This window comes from Rhipicephalus microplus, chromosome 2 (assembly GCF_043290135.1).
Source record: "Rhipicephalus microplus isolate Deutch F79 chromosome 2, USDA_Rmic, whole genome shotgun sequence".
Taxonomy (NCBI): domain Eukaryota; kingdom Metazoa; phylum Arthropoda; class Arachnida; order Ixodida; family Ixodidae; genus Rhipicephalus; species Rhipicephalus microplus.
Window position 1 is genome coordinate 75851724 of NC_134701.1, and position 17858 is coordinate 75869581.

General features: G+C 47.0%; 5 non-coding genes across 5 annotated transcripts; all 5 read left to right on the forward strand.

The window, feature by feature from the left end:
• Positions 1–1669: 1669 nt before the first annotated feature.
• Positions 1670–1742, forward strand: TRNAR-CCU (transfer RNA arginine (anticodon CCU)). Its single transcript has one exon. It is a non-coding gene; the product is annotated as a tRNA-Arg (tRNA).
• Positions 1743–1906: 164 nt separating this feature from the next.
• Positions 1907–1979, forward strand: TRNAR-CCU (transfer RNA arginine (anticodon CCU)). The gene has a single exon. It is a non-coding gene; the product is annotated as a tRNA-Arg (tRNA).
• A 6956-nt stretch (positions 1980–8935) lies between these two features.
• TRNAR-UCU (transfer RNA arginine (anticodon UCU)) lies at positions 8936–9008 on the forward strand. Its single transcript has one exon. It is a non-coding gene; the product is annotated as a tRNA-Arg (tRNA).
• A 3206-nt stretch (positions 9009–12214) lies between these two features.
• TRNAR-CCU (transfer RNA arginine (anticodon CCU)) lies at positions 12215–12287 on the forward strand. The gene has a single exon. It is a non-coding gene; the product is annotated as a tRNA-Arg (tRNA).
• Positions 12288–17134: 4847 nt separating this feature from the next.
• On the forward strand, positions 17135–17207 carry TRNAR-CCU (transfer RNA arginine (anticodon CCU)). The gene has a single exon. It is a non-coding gene; the product is annotated as a tRNA-Arg (tRNA).
• Positions 17208–17858: the final 651 nt, after the last annotated feature.

Below are 17858 nucleotides of genomic sequence, written 5' to 3' on the forward strand. Positions count from 1 at the left end.
AATGAAAAGAACGCTAGTGCATCGCTCGCACATCGCCCTCTTGGCCTAACGAATAAGGCATCAGTCTTCTAAACGGGGGATTGCGGGTTCGAGTCCCACCGAGGGTTGGTTATCTTATTTCATTAACAAAGGGTTTTGCTAGTTTTCTCGCTTGAACAAAAGCAAGTGCATTTCCCTTTCTCCTATATTCCTTTCGATGGTGTGTTCTACTGTAACCTAAAGTAAAAGCGCTAATGAAAGAAACCCCAGTGCATCGCTCGCACATTGCCCTCGTGGCCTAACGGATAAGGCATCGGTCTTCTAAACCGCAGATTGCGGGTGCGATTGCCGCCGAGGGTGGGTTATCCTTTTTCATTACCAAGGGTTTGTGCTACAGTTTTCTTGCTTGAAGCAAATCATATGCGTTTCCTTTTCCCCTATATTCCTTCGGATGATGTGTTCTACTGTAACCTAGAGTAAACGCGCTAATGAAAAGAACGCTAGTGCATCGCTCGCACATCGCCATCTTGGCCTAACGATAAGGCATCCGTCTTCTAAATGGGGGATTGCGGGTTCGAGTCCCGCCGAGGGTTGGTTATCCTTTTTCATTACCAAAGGGTTTTGCTAGTTTTCTCGCTTGAACCAAAGCAATTGCATCTCCCTTTTTTCTATATTCCTTTCGATGGTGTGTTCTTCTGCAACCTAGAGTAAAAGCGATAATGAAAGGAACGCCAGTGCATTGCTCGCGCATCTCCCTCGTGGCCTAACGGATAAGGCATCGGTCTCCTAAACCGGGGATGGCGGGGTCGAGTCCCGCCGAGGGTGGGATATTCTTTTTCATTAACAGAGGGTTTCTGCTGCAGTTTTCCTGCTTGCAGGAAAGCAAATGCGTTTTCTTTTGCCCTATATTCCTTTCGATGGTGTGTTCTACTGCAACCTAGAGTAAAAGCACTAATGAAAGGAACGCTAGTGCATCGCTCGCACATCGCCCTCGTGGCCTAACGAATAAGCCATCGGTCTTCTAAACGGGGGATTGCGGGTTCGAGTCCCACCGAGGGTGGGTTATCCTTTTTCATCAACAAAGGGTTTCTGCTACAGTTTTCTTGCTTGAACCAAGGCATGTGCATTTCCCTTTCTCCTATATTAATTTCGATATTGTGTTCTACTGTCCCCTAAAGTAAAAGCGCTAATGAATGGAACGCCAGAGCATCGCTCGCACATCGCCATCGTGGCCTAACGGATAAGGCATCGGTCTTCTAACCCGGGATTGCGGGTTCGAGTCCCGCCGATGTTGGGATATCTTTTTTCATTATCAGAGGGTTTGTGCTACAGTTTTCTTGCTTGAAGCGAATCATATGCGTTTCCTTTTCCCTTATATTCCTTTGGATGATGTGTTCTACTGTAACCTAGAGTAAACGCGCTAATGAAAGAACGCTAGTGCATCGCTCGCACATCGCCCTCTTGGCCTAACGAATAAGGCATCGTTCTCCTAAGCCGGGGATTGCGGGTTCGAGTCCCACCGAGGGTGGGTTACTCTTTTTCATTAACAAAGGGTTTGTGCTACAGTTTTCTTGCTTGAAGCAAAGCATGTGCGTTTCCTTTTCCACTATATTTCTTTGGAAGATGTGTTCTATTGCAACCTAGAGTAAAAGCGCTACTGAAAGGAACGCCAGTGCATCGCACGCACATCGCCCTCGTGGCCTAACGGATAAGGCATCGGTCTCCTAAACCGGGGATTGCGGGTTCGAGTCCCGCCGAGGGTAGGTTATTTCTTTTTCATTCACCGAAAAGGTTCTAGCTACAGTTTTCTTGCTTGAAGCAAAGCTTATGCGCTTCTTTTCCCCTATAATCCTTTCGATGGTGTCATATACTGCAACCTAGAGTAAAAGCGCTAATGAAAGGAACGCCAGTGCATCGCCCGCACATCGCCCTTGTGGCCTAACGGATAAGGCATCGGTCTCCTAAACCGGGGATGGCGGGTTCGAGTCCCGCCGAGGGTAGGTTATTTTCTTTATATTCACCGAAAAGGTTTCTGCTACAGTTTTCCTGCTTGAAGCAAAGCTTATGTGCTTCTTTTCCCCTATATTCCTTTCGATGTTGTGTTCTACTGTAACCTAGAGTAAACGCGCTAATGAAAGGAACGCCAGTGCATCACTCGCACATCGGCTACGTGGCCTAACGGATAAGGCATCGGCCCCCTAAACAGGGGATTGCGGGTTCGAGTCCCGCGGAGGGTGGGTTATCCTTTTTTATTAACAAAGGGTTTCTCCCACAGTTTTCTTGCTTGAACCAAAGCATATGCATTTCCTTTTCCCCTATATTCCTTTCGATGATGTGTTCTACTGTAACCTAGAGTAAACGCGCTAATGAAAAGAACGCTAGTGCATCGCTCGCACATCGCCCTCGTGGCCTAACGAATAAGGCATCGCACTTCTAAACGGGGGTTGCGGGTTCGAGTCCCGCCGAGGGTGGTTTATCCTTTTTCATCAACAAAGGGTTTCTGCTACAGTTTTCTTGCTTGAACCAAGGCATGTGCATTTCCCTTTCTCCTATATTAATTTCGGTGGTGTGTTCTACTGTCCCCTAAAGTAAAAGCGCTAATGAATGGAACACCAGAGCATCGCTCGCACATTGCCCTCGTGGCCTAACGGATAAGGCATCGGTCTTCTAACCCGGGATTGCGGGTTCGAGTCCCGCCGAGGTTGGGATATCCTTTTTCATTATCAAAGGGTTTGTGCTACAGTTTTCTTGCTTGAAGCGAATCATATGCGTTTCCTTTTCCCTTATATTCCTTTGGATGATGTGTTCTACTGTAACCTAGAGTAAACACGCTAATGAAAAGAATGCTACTGCATCGCTCGCACATCGCCCTCTTGGCCTAACGAATAAGGCATCAGTCTTCTAAACGGGGGATGGCGGGTTCGAGTCCCTATAGGGTTGGTTATCTTATTTCATTAACAAAGGGTTTTGCTAGTTTTCTTGCTTGAACCAAAGCATGTGCATTTCCCTTTCTCCTATATTCCTTTCGATGGTGTGTTCTATTGTAACCTAAAGTAAAAGCGCTAATGAAAGGAACGCCAGAGCATCGCTCGCACATTGCCCTCGTGGCCTAACGGATAAGGCATCGTTCTCCTAACCCGGGATTGCGGGTTCGAGTCCCGCCGAGGTTGGGATATCCTTTTTCATTATCAGAGGGTTTGTGCTACAGTTTTCTTGCTTGAAGCATATCATATGCGTTTCCTTTTCCCCTATATTCCTTTGGATGATGTGTTCTACTGTAACCTAGAGTATACGCGCTAATGAAAAGAACGCTAGTGCATCGCTCGCACATCGCCCTTTTGGCCTAACGAATAAGGCATTGGTCTCCTAAACCGGAGATTGCGGGTTCGAGTCCCGCCGAGGGTAGGTTATTTTTTTTTCATTCACTGAAAAGGTTTCTGCTACAGTTTTCTTGCTTGAAGCAAAGCTTATGCGCTTCTTTTCCCCTTTATTCCTTTCGATGTTGTGTTCTACTGTAACCTAGAGTAAACGCGCTAATGAAAAGAAGGCTAGTGCATCGCTCGCCCATCGCCCTCATGGCCTAACAAATAAGGCATCGGTCTTCTAAACGCGGGATTGCGGGTTCGAGTCCCGCCGAGGGTGGGTTATCCTTTTTCATTAACAAAGGGTTATGCTACAGTTTTCTTGCTTGAACCAAAGCTTGTGCATTTCCCTTTCTCCTATATTCCTTTCGATGGTGTGTTCTACTGCAACCTAGAGTAAACGCGCTATTGAAAGGAACGCCAGTGCATCACTCGCACATCGGCTACGTGGCCTAACGAATAAGGCATCGGCCCCTTAACCAGGGGATTGCGGGTTCGTGTCCCGCGGTGGGTGGGTTATCCTTTTTTATTAACAAAGGGTTTCTCCCACAGTTTTCTTGCTTGAACCAAAGCATATGCATTTCCTTTTCCCCTCTATTCCTTTCGATGATGTGTTCTACTGTAACCTAGAGTAAACGCGCTAATGAAAAGAACGCTAGTGAATCGCTCGCCCAACGCCTTCATGGCCTAACGAATATGGCATCGGTCTTCTAAACGGGGGATATCGGGTTCGAGTCCCGCCGAGGGTGGGTTATTCTTTTTCATTAACAAAGGGTTTTGCTAAAGTTTTCTTGCTTGAACCAAAGCATGTGCATTTCCCTTTCTCCTATATTCTTTTCGATGGTGTGTTCTATTGTAACCTAAAGTAAAAGCGCTAATGAAAGGAACACCAGAGCATCGCTCGCACATTGCCCTCGTGGCCTAACGGATGAGGCATCGTTCTCCTAAACCGGGGATTGCGGGTTCGAGTCCCACCGAGGGTGGGTTACTCTTTTTCATTAACGAAGGGTTTGTGCTACAGTTATCTTGCTTGAAGCAAAGCATGTGCGTTTCCTTTTTCCCTAAATTCCTTTCGATGATTCGTTCTACTGCAACCTAGAGTAAAAGCGCTAATGAAAGGAACGCCTGTGCATCGCTCGCAAACCGCCCTCGTGGCCTAATAGATAAGGCATCGGTCTTCTAAACCGGGATTGCGGATTCGAGTCCCGCCGAGGGTGGGTTATCCTTTTTCAATACCAAGGGTTTCTGCAACAGTTTTCTTGCTTGAAGCAGAGCTTTTGCGTTTCCTTTTCCCCTATATTTCTTTCGATGGTGTGTTCTACAGTAACCTAGAGTAAACGGGCTAATGATAAGAATGCTAGTGCTACGCTCGCACATCGCCCTCGTGGCCTAACGAATAAGGCATCGGTCTTCTAAACGGGGGATTGCGGGTTCGAGTCCCGCCGAGGGTGGGTTATCCTTTTTCATTACCAAGGGTTTGTGCTACAGTTTTCTTGCTTGAAGCAAATCATATGCGTTTCCTTTTCCCCTATATTCCTTCGGATGATGTGTTCTACTGTAACCTAGAGTAAACGCGCTAATGAAAAGAACGCTAGTTCATCGCTCACACATCGCCATCTTGGCCTAACGAATAAGGCATCGGTCTTCTAAACGGGGGATTGCGGGTTCGAGTCCCGCCGAGGGTTGGTTATCCTTTTTAATTACCAAAGGGTTTTGCTAGTTTTCTCGCTTGAACCAAAGCAAGTGCATCTCCCTTTTTTCTATACTCCTTTCGATGGTGTGTTCTTCTGCAACCTAGAGTAAAAGCGATAATGAAAGGAACGCCAGTGCATTGCTCGCGCATCTCCCTCGTGGCCTAACGGATAAGGCATCGGTCACCTAAACCGGGGATGGCGGGGTCGAGTCCCGCCGAGGGTGGGATATTCTTTTTCATTAACAGAGGGTTTCTGCTGCAGTTTTCCTGCTTGCAGGAAAGCAAATGCGTTTTCTTTTGCCCTATATTCCTTTCGATGGTGTGTTCTACTGCAACCTAAAGTAAAAGCGCTAATGAATGGAACGCCAGAGCATCGCTCGCACATCGCCCTCGTGGCCTAACGGATAAGGCATCGGTCTTCTAACCCGGGATAGCGGGTTCGAGTCCCGCCGATGTTGGGATATCCTTTTTCATTATCAGAGGGTTTGTGCTACAGTTTTCTTGCTTGAAGCGAATCATATGCGTTTCCTTTTCCCTGATATTCCTTTGGATGATGTGTTCTACTGTAACCTAGAGTAAACGCGCTAATGAAAGAACGCTAGTGCATCGCTCGCACATCGCCCTCTTGGCCTAACGAATAAGGCATCGTTCTCCTAAGTCGGGGATTGCGGGTTCGAGTCCCACCGAGGGTGGGTTACTCTTTTTCATTAACAAAGGGTTTGTGCTACAGTTTTCTTGCTTGAAGCAAAGCATGTTTGTTTCCTTTTCCCCTATATTTCTTTGGAAGATGTGTTCTATTGCAACCTAGAGTAAAAGCGCTAATGAAAGGAACGCCTGTGCATCGCTCCCACATCGCCCTCGTGGCCTAACGGATAAGGCATCGGTCTCCTAAACCGGATATATCGGGTTCGAGTCCCGCCGAGGGTAGGTTATTTTTTTTCATTCACCGAAAAGGTTTCTGCTACAGTTTTCTTGCTTGAAGCAAAGCTTATGCGCTTCTTTTCCCCTATATTCCTTTCGATGTTGTGTTCTACTGTAACCTAGAGTGAACGTGCTAATAAAAGGAACCCCATGGCATCACTCGCACATCGGCTTCGTGGCCTAACAAATAAAGCATCGGTATTCTAAACAGGGTATTGCGGGTCCGAGTGCCGCGGAGGGTGGGTTATCTTATTTCATTAACAAAGGGTTTTGCTAGTTTTCTCGCGTGAACAAAAGCAAGTGCATTTCCCTTTCTCCTATATTCCTTTCGATGGTGTGTTCTACTGTAACCTAAAGTAAAAGCGCTAATGAAAGGAACCCCAGTGCATCGCTCGCACATTGCACTCGTGGCCTAACGGATAAGGCATCGGTCTTCTAAACCGCGGATTGCGGGTGCGAGTGCCGCCAAGGGTGGGTTATCCTTTTTCATTACAAAAGGTTTGTGCTACAGTTTTCTTGCTTGAAGCAAATCATATGCGTTTCCTTTTCCCCTATATTCCTTCGGATGATATGTTCTACTGTAACCTAGAGTAAACGCGCTAATGAAAAGAACGCTAGTGCATCGCTCGCACATCGCCATCTTGGCCTAACGAATAAGGCATCGGTCTTCTAAACGGGGGATTGCGGGTTCGAGTCCCGCCGAGGGTTGGTTATCCTTTTTCATTAACAAAGGGATTTGCTAGTTTTCTCGCTTGAACCAAAGCAAGTGCATCTCCCTTTTTCCTATATTCCTTTCGATGGTGTGTTCTTCTGCAACCTAGAGTAAAAGCGATAATGAAAGGAACGCGAGTGCATTGCTCGCGCATCGCCCTCGTGCCCTAACGGATAAGGCATCGGTCTCCTAAACCGGGGATGGCGGGGTCGAGTCCCGCCGAGGGTGGGATATTCTTTTTCATTAACAGAGGGTTTCTGCTGCAGTTTTCCTGCTTGCAGGAAAGCAAATGCGTTTTCTTTTGCCCTATATTCCTTTCCATGGTGTGTTCTACTGCAACCTACAGTAAAAGCGCTAATGAAAGGAACGCCAGTGCACCGCCCGCACATCGCCCTCGTGGCCTAACGGATAAGACATCGGTCTCCTAAACCGGGGATTGCGGGTTCGAGTTCCGCCGAGGGTAGGTTATTTTTTTTTCATTCACCGAAAAGGTTTCTGCTACAGTTTTCTTTCTTGAAGCAAAGCTTATGCGCTTCTTTCCCCCTATATTCCTTTTGATGTTGTGTTCTACTGTAACCTAGAGTAAACGCGCTAATGAAAGGAACGCCAGTGCATCACTCGCACATCGGCTACGTGGCCTAACGGATAAGCCATCGGCCCCCTAAACAGGGGATTGCGGGTTCGAGTCCCGCGGAGGGTTGGTTATTACTTTTTATTAACAAAGGGTTTCTCCCACAGTTTTCTTGCTTGAACCAAAGCATATGCATTTCCTTTTCCCCTATATTCCTTTCGATGAAGTGTTCTACTGTAACCTAGAGTAAACGCGCTAATGAAAAGAACGCTAGTGCATCGCTCGCACATCGCCCTCATGGCCTAACGAATAAGCCATTGGTCTTCTAAACGGGGGATTGCGGGTTCGAGTCCCGCCGAGGGTGGGTTATCCTTTTTCATCAACAAAGGGTTTCTGCTACAGTTTTCTTGCTTGAACCAAGGCATGTGCATTTCCCTTTCTCCTATATTCATTTCGATGGTGTGTTCTACTGTCCCCTAAAGTAAAAGCGCTAATGAATGGAACGCCAGAGCATCGCTCGCACATTGCCCTCGTGGCCTAACGGATAAGGCATCGGTCTTCTAACCCGGGATTGCGGGTTCGAGTCCCGCCGAGGTTAGGATATCCTTTTTCCGTATCAGAGGGTTTGTGCTACAGTTTTCTTGCTTGAAGCGAATCATATGCGTTTCCTTTTCCCTTATATTCCTTTGGATGATGTGTTCTACTGTAACCTAGAGTAAACGCGCTAATGAAAAGAACGCTAGTGCATCGCTCGCACATCGCCCTCTTGGCCTAACGAATAAGGCATCGTTCTCCTAAGCCGGGGATTGCGGGTTCGAGTCCCACCGAGGGTGGGTTACTCTTTTTCATTAACAAAGGGTTTGTGCTACAGTTTTCTTGCTTGAAGCAAAGCATGTGCGTTTCCTTTTTCCCTATATTCCTTTCGATGATTCGTTCTACTGCAACCTAGAGTAAAAGCGCTAATGAAAGGAACGCCTGTGCATCGCTCGCAAACCGCCCTCGTGGCCTAACGGATAAGGCATCGGTCTTCTAAACCGGGATTGCGGATTCGAGTCCCGCCGAGGGTGGGTTATCCTTTTTCAATACCAAGGGTTTCTGCAACAGTTTTCTTGCTTGAAGCAGAGCATTTGCGTTTCCTTTTCCCCTATATTTCTTTCGATGGTGTGTTCTACAGTAACCTAGAGTAAACGGGCTAATGATCAGAATGCTAGTGCTACGCTCGCACATCGCCCTCGTGGCCTAACGAATAAGGCATCGGTCTTCTAAACGGGGGATCGCGGGTTTGAGTCCCACCAAGGGTGGGTTATTCTTTTTCATAACAAAGGGTTTCTGCTACAGTTTTCTTGCTTGAACCAAAGCATGAGCATTTCCCTTTCTCCTATATTAATTTCGATGGTGTGTTCTACTGTCCCCTAAAGTAAAAGCGCTAATGAAAGGAACATTGGTGCATCAATCGCACGTTGCTCTCGTGGCCTAACGGATAAGGCATCGGTCTTCTTCACCGGGGATTGCGGGTTCGAGTCCCGCCGATTGTGGGTTATCCTTTTTCATTACCAAGGGTTTTTAATACAGTTTTTTTTGCTTGAAGCAGAGCATATGCGTTTCCTTTTCCCCTATATTCCTTTCGATGGTGTGTTCTACAGTAACCTAGACTAAAAGTGCTGATGAAAGGAACGCCAGAGCATCGCTTGCACATCGCCCTCGTGGCCTAACCGATAAGGCATCGGTCTTCTAAACCGGGGAGGGCGGGTTCGAGTCCCGCTGAGGGTGGGTTATCCTTTTTCAATACCAAAGGTTTCTGCAACAGTTTTCTTGCTTGAAGCAGAGCATATGCGTTTCCTTTTCTCCTATATTCCTTTCGATGGTGGGTTCTACAGTAACCTAGCGTAAAAGTGCTAATGAAAGGAACGCCAGTGCATCGCTCGCACATCGCCGTCGTGGGCTAACGAATAAGGCATCGGTCTTCCAAACGGGGAAATGCGGGTTTGAGTCCCGCCAAGGGTGGGTTATTCTTTTTCATTAACAAAGGGTTTCTGCTACAGTTTTCTTGTTTGAAGGAAAGCATATGCTCTCCTTTTCTCCTAGATTCCTTTCGATGGTGTGTTTTACTGTAACCTAGAGTAAACGCGCTAATGAAAAGAACGCTAGTGCAACGCTCGCCCATCGCCCTCGTGGCCTAAAAAATAAGGCATTGGTCTTCTAAACGGGGGATTGCGGGTTCGAGTCCCGCCGAGGGTGGGTTATCCTTTTTCATTAACAAAGGGTTTCCGCTACAGTTTTCTTGCTTGAACCAAAGCATGTGCATTTCCCTTTCTCCTATATTAATTTCGATGGTGTGTTCTGCTGTCCCCTAAAGTAAAAGTGCTAATGAGAGGAACGACAGTGCATCGCTCGCACATCGCCCTCGTGGCCTAACGGATAAGGCATCCGTCTCCTAAACCAGGGATTGCGGGTTCGAGTCCCGCCGAGGTTGGGATATCCTTTTTCATTATCAAAGGGTTTGTGCTACAGTTTTCTTGCTTGAAGCAAATCATATGCGTTTCCTTCTCCCTTATATTCCTTTGGATGATGTGTTCTACTCTAACCTAGAGTAAACGCACTAATGAAAAGAACGCTAGTGCATCGCTCGCACATCGCCCTCTTGGCCTAACGAATAAGGCATCAGTCTTCTAAACGGGGGATTGCGGGTTCGAGTCCCACCGAGGGTTGGTTATCTTATTTCATTAACAAAGGGTTTTGCTAGTTTTCTCGCTTGAACAAAAGCAAGTGCATTTCCCTTTCTCCTATATTCCTTTCGATGGTGTGTTCTACTGTAACCTAAAGTAAAAGCGCTAATGAAAGGAACCCCAGTGCATCGCTCGCACATTGCCCTCGTGGCCTAACAGATAAGGCATCGGTCTTCTAAACCGCAGATTGCGGGTGCGATTGCCTCCGAGGGTGGGTTATCCTTTTTCATTACCAAGGGTTTGTGCTACAGTTTTCTTGCTTGAAGCAAATCATATGCGTTTCCTTTTCCCCTATATTCCTTTCGATGGTGTGTTCTTCTGCAACCTAGAGTAAAAGCGATAATGAAAGGAACGCCAGTGCATTGCTCGCGCATCTCCCTCGTGGCCTAACGGATAAGGCATCGGTCTCCTAAACCGGGGATGGCGGGGTCGAGTCCCGCCGAGGGTGGGATATTCTTTTTCATTAACAGAGGGTTTCTGCTGCAGTTTTCCTGCTTGCAGGAAAGCAAATGCGTTTTATTTTGCCCTATATTCCTTTCGATGGTGTGTTCTACTGCAACCTAGAGTAAAAGCGCTAATGAAAGGAACGCTAGTGCATCGCTCGCACATCGCCCTCGTGGCCTAACGAATAAGCCATCGGTCTTCTAAACGGGGGATTGCGGGTTCGAGTCCCACCGAGGGTGGGTTATCCTTTTTCGTCAACAAAGGGTTTCTGCTACAGTTTTCTTGCTTGAACCAAGGCATGTGCATTTCCCTTTCTCCTATATTAATTTCGATGGTGTGTTCTACTGTCCCCTAAAGTAAAAGCGCTAATGAATGGAACGCCAGAGCATTGCTCGCACATCGCCCTCGTGGCCTAACGGATAAGGCATCGGTCTTCTTCACCGGGGATTGCGGGTTCGAGTCCCGCCGATTGTGGGTTATCCTTTTTCATTACCAAGGGTTTTTAATACAGTTTGTTTTGCTTGAAGCAGAGCATATGCGTTTCCTTTTCCCCTATATTCCTTCGGATGATGTGTTCTACTGTAACCTAGAGTAAACGCGCTAATGAAAAGAACGCTAGTGCATCGCTCGCACATCGCCATCTTGGCCTAACGAATAAGGCATCGGTCTTCTAAACCGGGGATGGCGGGGTCGAGTCCCGCCGAGGGTGGGATATTCTTTTTCATTAACAGAGGGTTTCTGCTGCAGTTTTCCTGCTTGCAGGAAAGCAAATGCGTCTTCTTTTGCCCTATATTCCTTTCGATGGTGTGTTCTACTGCAACCTAGAGTAAAAGCGCTAATGAAAGGAATGGTAGTGCATCGCTCGCACATCGCCCTCGTGGCCTAACGAATAAGCCATCGGTCTTCTAAATGGGGGATTTCGGGTTCGAGTCCCACCGAGGGCGGTTATCCTTTTTCGTCAACAAAGGGTTTCTGCTACAGTTTTCTTGCTTGAACCAAGGCATGTGCATTTCCCTTTCTCCTATATTAATTTCGATGGTGTGTTCTACTGTCCCCTAAAGTAAAAGCGCTAATGAATGGAACGCCAGCGCATCGCTCGCACATCGCCCTCGTGGCCTAACGGATAAGGCATCGGTCTTCTAACCCGGGATTGCGGGTTCGAGTCCCGCCGATGTTGGGATATCCTTTTTCATTATCAGAGGGTTTGTGCTACAGTTTTCTTGCTTGAAGCGAATCATATGCGTTTCCTTTTCCCTGATATTCCTTTGGATGATGTGTTCTACTGTAACCTAGAGTAAACGCGCTAATGAAAGAACGCTAGTGCATCGCTCGCACATCGCCCTCTTGGCCTAACGAATAAGGCGTCGTTCTCCTAAGTCGGGGATTGCGGGTTCGAGTCCCGCCGAGGGTAGGTTATTCTTTTTTATTAACAAAGAGTTTCTGCTACAGTTTTCTTGCTTGCAGCAAAGCAAATGGGTTTTCTTTTTCTCTATATTCCTATCGATGGTGTGTTCTACTGCAACCTAAAGTAAAAGCGCTAATGAAAGGAACGCCAGTGCATCGCCCGCACATTGCCATCGTGGCCTAACGGATAAGGCATCGGTCTCCTAAACCGAGGATTGAGGTTCGAGTGCCGCCGAGGTTGGGTTATCCTTTTTCATTACTAATGTTTTGTGCTACAGTTTTCTTGCTTTAGGCAAAGCATGTGGATTTCCCTTTCTCCTATATTCCTTTCGATGGTGCGTTCTACTGTAACCTAAATTAAAAGCGCTAATGAAAGGAACGCCAGTGCATCGCTCGCACATCGCCCTTGTGGCCTAACGGATAAGGCATCGGTCTCCTAAACCGTGGATTGCGGGTTCGAGTCCCGCCGAGGGTGGGTTATCCTTTTTCATTAACAAAGGGTTTCGCTAAAGTTTTCGTGCTTGAACCAAAGCATGTTCATTTCCCTTTCTCCTATATTCCTTTCAATGGTGTGTTCTATTGTAACCTAAAGTAAAAGCGCTAATGAAAGAAACGCCAGTGCATCGCTCGCCCATTGCCCTCGTGGCCTAACTGATAAGGCATCGGTCTTCTAAACCGGGGATGGTGGGTTCGAGTGCCGCCGAGGTTGGGTTATCCTTTTTCATTACCAATGTTTTGTGCTACAGTTTTCTTCCTTGAAGCAAAGCATGTGGAGTTCCCTTTCTCCTATATTCCTTTCGATGGTGCGTTCTACTGTAACCTAAATTAAAAGCGCTAATGAAAGGTACGCCAGTGCATCAGTCGCACATCGCTTTTGTGGCCTAACGAATAAGGCATCGGTCTTCTGAACCGGGGATGGCGGGTTCGAGTCCTGCCGGGGGTGGATGATCCTTTTTCATTACCAAAAGGGGTTTCTGCTACACTTTTCTTGCTTGAAGCAAAGCATATGCGTTTCCCTTTCCCCTATAATCCTTTGGAAGATGTGTTCTACTGCAACCTAGAGTAAAAACGCTAATGAAAGGAACGCCAGTGCATCACTCGCACATCCTCCTCGTGGCCTAACGGGTAACGCATCGGTCTCCTGAACCGGGCATTGCGGGTTCGAGTCCCGCCAAAGGTGGTATATTCTTTTTCATTAACAAAGGGTTTCTGCTACAGTTTTCTTGCTTAAAGCAAAGCATATGCGTTTCCTTTTCCTCTATATTTCTTTCGATGGTGTGTTCTACTGCAACCTAGAGTAAACGCGCTAATGAAAAGAACGCTAGTGCATCGATCGCACATCGCCCTCTTGGCCTAACGAATAAGGCATCGGTCTTCTAAACGGGGGATTGCGGGTTTGAGTCCCGCCGAGGGTTGGTTATCCTTTTTCATTAACAAAGGGTTTTGCTAGTTTTCTCGCTTGAACCAAAGCAAGTGCATTTCCCTTTCTTCTATATTCCTTTCGATGGTGTGTTCTACTGTAACCTAAAGTAAAAGCGCTAATGAAAGGAACACCAGTGCATCGCTCGCAGATTGCCCTCGTGGCCTAACGGATAAGGCATCGGTCTTCTAAACCGGGGATTGCGGGTGCGAGTGCCGCCGAGGGTGGGTTATCCTTTTTCATTAACACAGGGTTTTGCTACAGTTTTCTTGCTTGAACCAAAGCATGTGTATTTCCCTTTCTCCTATATTCCTTTCGATGGTGTGTTCTATTGTAACCTAAAGTAAAAGCGCTAATGAAAGGAACGCCAGTGCATCACTCGCACATCGCCCTCGTGGCCTAACGGATAAGGCATCGGTCTCCTAAACCGGGGATTGCGGGTTTGAGTCCCGCCAAGGTTGGGTTATTCTTTTTCAATAACAAAGGGTTTCTGCTACAGTTTTCTTGGTTGCAGGAAAGCAAATGCGTTTTCTTTTCCCCTATATTCCTTTCGATGTTGTGTTCTACTGTAACCTAGAGTGAACGTGCTAATAAAAGGAATCCCATGGCATCACTCGCACATCGGCTTCATGGCCTAACGAATAAAGCATTGGTATTCTAAACAGGGGATTGCAGGTCCGAGTGCCGTGAAGGGTGGGTTATCCTTTTTTATTAACAAAGGGTTTCTCCCAAAGTTTTCTTGCTTGAACCAAAGCATATGCATTTCCATTTCCTCCTAATTCCTTTCGATAATGTGTTCTTCTGTAACCTAGAGTAACGCGCTAATGAAAAGAACGCTAGTGCATCGCTCGCACATCGTTCTCATGGCCTAACGAATAAGGCATTGGTCTTCTAAATGGGCATTGCGGGTTCCAGACCCGCCGATGGTGGGTTATCCTTTTTCATTAACAAAGGATTTTGCTACAGTTTTCTCGCTTGAACCAAAGCATGTGCATTTCCCTTTCTCCTATATTCCTTTCGATGGTGTGTTCTATTGTAACCTAAAGTAAAAGCGCTAATGAAAGGAACGACAGTGCATCGCTCGCACATTGCCCTCGTGGTCTAACGGATAAGGCATCGTTCTCCTAAACCGGGGAATGCGGGTTCGAGTCCCACCGAGGGTGGGTTACTCTTTTTCATTAACAAAGGGTTTGTGCTACAGTTTTCTTGCTTGAAGCAAAGCATGTGCGTTTCCTTTTCCCCTATAATCCTTTGGAAGATGTGTTCTACTGCAACCTAGAGTAAAAACGCTAATGAAAGGAACGCCAGTGCATCGCCCGCACATCGCCCTCGTGGCCTAACGGATAAGGCCACGGTCTCCTATACCGGGGATAGCGGGTTCGAGTCCCGCCGAGGGTAGGTTATTTTTTTTCATTCACCGAAAAGGTTTCTGCTACAGTTTTCTTTCTTGAAGCAAAGCTTATGCGCTTCTTTCCCCCTATATTCCTTTTGATGTTGTGTTCTACTGTAACCTAGAGTAAACGCACTAATGAAAGGAACGCCAGTGCATCACTCGCACATCGGCTACGTGGCCTAACGGATAAGGCATCGGCCCCCTAAACAGGGGATTGCGGGTTCGAGTCCCGCGGAGGGTGGGTTATTATTTTTTATTAACAAAGGGTTTCTCCCACAGTTTTCTTGCTTGAACCAAAGCATATGCATTTCCTTTTCCCCTATATTCCTTTCGATGATGTGTTCTACTGTAACCTAGAGTAAACGCGCTAATGAAAAGAACGCTAGTTCATCGCTCGCACATCGCCCTCATGGCCTAACGGATAAGGCATCGGTCTTCTTAACCGGGGATTGCGGGTTCGAGTCCCGCCGAGTGTGGGTTATTCTTTGTCATTACCAAGGGTTTTTGCTACAGTTTTCTCGCTTGAAGCAAAGCAAGTGCAATCTCTTTCTCCCACATTCCTTTCGATGGTGTGTTCTACTGTAACCTAAAGATAAAGTGCTAATGAAAGGAACGCCAGTGCATCGCTCGCACATCGCCCTCGTGGCCTAACGGATAAGGCATCGGTCTCCTAAACCGGGGATATCGGGTTCGAGTCCCACCAAGGATAAGTTATTCTTTTTCATTAACAAAGGGTTTGTGCTACTGTTTTCTTGCGTGAAGCAAAGCATATGCGTTTCCTTTTCCCCTATATTCCTTTCGATGGTGTGTTCTACTGCAACCTAGAGTAAAAGCGCTAATGAAAGGAACGCCAGTGCACCGCCCGCTATCGCCCTCGTGGCCTAACGGATAAGGCATCGGTGTTCTAAACCGGGGATTGCGGGTGCGAGTGCCGCCGAGGGTGGGTTATCCTTTTTCATTACCAAAGGTTTGTGCCACAGTTTTCTTGCTTGAAGCAAATCATATGCGTTTCCTTTTCGCCTATATTCCTTTCGATGTTGTGTTCTACTGTAACCTAGAGTAAACGCGCTAATGAAAGGAACGTTAGTGCATCACTCGCACATCGCCTTCGTGGCCTAACGGAGAAGGCATCGGTCTTCTAAACCGGGAATTGCCGGTTCGAGTCCCGCGGAGGGTGGGTTGTCCTTTTTATTAACAAAGGGTTTCTCCCAAAGTTTTTTTGCTTGAACCAAAGCATATGCATTTCCTTTTTCCCTATATTCCTTTCCATGATGGGTTCTACTGTAACCTAGAGTAAACGCACTAATGAAAAGAACGCTTGTGCATCGCTCGCACACCGCCCTCATGGCCTAACGAATAAGGCATCGGTCTTCTAAACGGGGGATTGCGGGTTTGAGTCCCGTTGAGGGTGGGTTATACTTTTTCTTTACCAATGGTTTGTGCTACAGTTTTCTTGCTTGAAGCAAAGCATGTGGATTTCCCTTTCTCCTATATTCCTTTCGATGGTGCGTTCTACTGTAACCTAAATTAAAAGCGCTAATGAAAGGAACGCGAGTGGGTCGCCCGCATATCGCCCTCGTGGCCTAACGGATAAGGCATCGGTCTCCTAAACTGGGGATTTCGAGTTCGAGTCCCGCCGAGGGTGGGTTATCCTTTTTCATTAACAAAGGGTTTCTGCTACAGTTTTCTTGCTTGAACCAAAGCATGTGCATTTCCCTGTCTCCTATATTAATTTCGATGGTGTGTTTTACTGCAACCTAGAGTAAAAGCGCTAATAAAAAGAACGCCAGTGCATCGCCCGCACGTTGCCCTCGTGGCCTAACGGATAAGGCATCGGTCTCCTAAACTGGGGATTTCGAGTTCGAGTCCCGCCGAGGGTGGGTTGTCCTTTTTCATTAACAAAGGGTTTCTGCTACAGTTTTCTTGCTTGAAGCAAATCATATGCGTTTCCTTTTCCCCTATATTCCTTCGGATGATATGTTCTACTGTAACCTAGAGTAAACGCGCTAATGAAAAGAACGCTAGTGCATCGCTCGCACATCGCCATCTTGGCCTAACGAATAAGGCATCGGTCTTCTAAACGGGGGATTGCGGGTTCGAGTACCGCCGAGGGTTGGTTATCCTTTTTCATTAACAAAGGGATTTGCTAGTTTTCTCGCTTGAACCAAAGCAAGTGCATCTCCCTTTTTCCTATATTCCTTTCGATGGTGTGTTCTTCTGCAACCTAGAGTAAAAGCGATAATGAAAGGAACGCCAGTGCATTGCTCGCGCATCGACCTCGTGCCCTAACGGATAAGGCATCGGTCTCCTAAACCGGGGATGGCGGGGTCGAGTCCCGCCGAGGGTGGGATATTCTTTTTCATTAACAGAGGGTTTCTGCTGCAGTTTTCCTGCTTGCAGGAAAGCAAATGCGTTTTCTTTTGCCCTATATTCCTTTCCATGGTGTGTTCTACTGCAACCTACAGTAAAAGCGCTAATGAAAGGAACGCCACTGCATCGCCCGCACATCGCCCTCGTGGCCTAACGGATAAGACATCGGTCTCCTAAACCGGGGATTGCGGGTTCGAGTCCCGCCGAGGGTAGGTTATTTTTTTTCATTCACCGAAAAGGTTTCTGCTACAGTTTTCTTTCTTGAAGCAAAGCTTATGCGCTTCTTTCCCCCTATATTCCTTTTGATGTTGTGTTCTACTGTAACCTAGAGTAAACGCACTAATGAAAGGAACGCCAGTGCATCACTCGCACATCGGCTACGTGGCCTAACGGATAAGGCATCGGCCCCCTAAACAGGGGATTGCGGGTTCGAGTCCCGCGGAGGGTGGGTTATTATTTTTTATTAACAAAGGGTTTCTCCCACAGTTTTCTTGCTTGAACCAAAGCATATGCATTTCCTTTTCCCCTATATTCCTTTCGATGATGTGTTCTACTGTAACCTAGAGTAAACGCGCTAATGAAAAGAACGCTAGTTCATCGCTCGCACATCGCCCTCATGGCCTAACGAATAAGCCATCGGTCTTCTAAACGGGGGATTGCGGGTTCGAGTCCCGCCGAGGGCGGGTTATCCTTTTTCATCAACAAAGGGTTTCTGCTACAGTTTTCTTGCTTGAACCAAGGCATGTGCATTTCCCTTTCTCCTATATTCATTTCGATGGTGTGTTCTACTGTCCCCTAAAGTAAAAGCGCTAATGAATGGAACGCCAGAGCATCGCTCGCACATTGCCCTCGTGGCCTAACGG